A 1,585-nucleotide genomic window follows, 5' to 3' on the forward strand; every position below is an offset into this window, starting at 1 on the left:
ATTTTTTTCCATAGCTCTTTGAGTTGTAGCTAGCTTATATTCTAAGGCTTTAGTAAGTCTCCAAGTTTCTGATGCATAATTTAATACTGGTATGACCATCTGATTAAATACTTTTGTTTTTTAGAGAGAGGAATTTAATTTTTCATTATCTCATTTTATTTACCAAAAGCTCTCCATTCCCTGCTTATCCTTCTTTTTTTATTTCGGTCTCATATGTGAAGTTAGTAATGGTGATATTGAGATTACCATATATTACTACACTAGATTGTGTGCATATGCATAGTGGTGGAGAGAGAGAGAGAGAGAGAGAGAGAGAGAGAGAGAGAGAGAGAGAGAGAGAGAGAGAGAGAGAGAGAGAGAGAATTAATAAGATCTGAGTAAAAATCATACCCAGTGTGCAATATCAGCAAATGAGAATAGTTTTAATGAGAACGGAAAGCAATTACCCGTACTCTGCTTTTAATAAATGCGAAAATAGGAGGGCATAAAATTTCTTAACTTTTATGACCTGTGGGAGTTAAGGAAAAAAGCAGTAATGGCTTTAAATTTCATCATTTGCAGATATTTGAAGCCAGCCGTAATACATGATGTTCCGGTTATTACAGATTCGTATGAATCCAGTGACTATTAAAATTTGCATTAATTTGCATTACATACTATGTTCTATGAAGATTGAATTTCCAAAAATTGTAACGTATAGGCCCATCGTATTTGCTATAGGCCCAAGTTGCGGAAGGAAAATTTAACGAGAAATTATCTCTCTCTCTCTCTCTCTCTCTCTCTCTCTCTCTCTCTCTCTCTCTCTCTCTCTCTCTCTCTCTCTCTCTCTCTCATACAGTGACAAAAACAAAATTTCTTTTAAGCAAATAGAAAATCAGGTTATGAGAATAATGGCCAAAATTTCGTACAGTTTTCAAACTCTACTAGTAAGCTTTTCCATGTATGATGATGGTAAGCAATCAACCTTAGCTGTATTTTTTTTTAATATCTTGAATCTTTCAGACTTTCTAGTGAATTATTAGGAAATATTCTTTACCATCTCTGAATTAGTAATAAGAGAACTAGATAGTACTCTTTTACTTTTTTTCGATGTGTTTTGTGTTAAGGGACATTTTACGCCAAAGGTCATTCCAATAATGCATCTATGCTTTCAAAATGGAGTTCAGATGAAAATTTTATTTTGAAATACGTTGCATTTCTATAAAACGGAATTATGAAATCAAATTCCTTAAACTAGCAAAGGGAGGAAGTTTAGACTAAATATGAACTAGGTTGTGGTGGCCGATGTGGTAACGTCCTTGAATGATAAACGCCAGACTGGGATTCGAGTTCCGCTCAAACTTGTTAGTTTCTTTAGTGTTTGCAACGTCACCATCCTTGTGAGCTAAGGATGTGGGGTTTGGGGGAGCCTATAGGTCTACTGTATATGCTAAGACATCAGCAGCAATTACCTGGCTCTCCTTTGTCCTAGCCTGGGTGGAGAGGGGTCTTTGGCGCTGAACATATGTAAATATGGTCAGTCTCTAAGTTATTGTACAGCTCGATAGGGTAATATTATTGTCCCTTGCCTCTGCCTTTCATAAGC

This window comes from Palaemon carinicauda, chromosome 21 (assembly GCF_036898095.1).
Source record: "Palaemon carinicauda isolate YSFRI2023 chromosome 21, ASM3689809v2, whole genome shotgun sequence".
Taxonomy (NCBI): domain Eukaryota; kingdom Metazoa; phylum Arthropoda; class Malacostraca; order Decapoda; family Palaemonidae; genus Palaemon; species Palaemon carinicauda.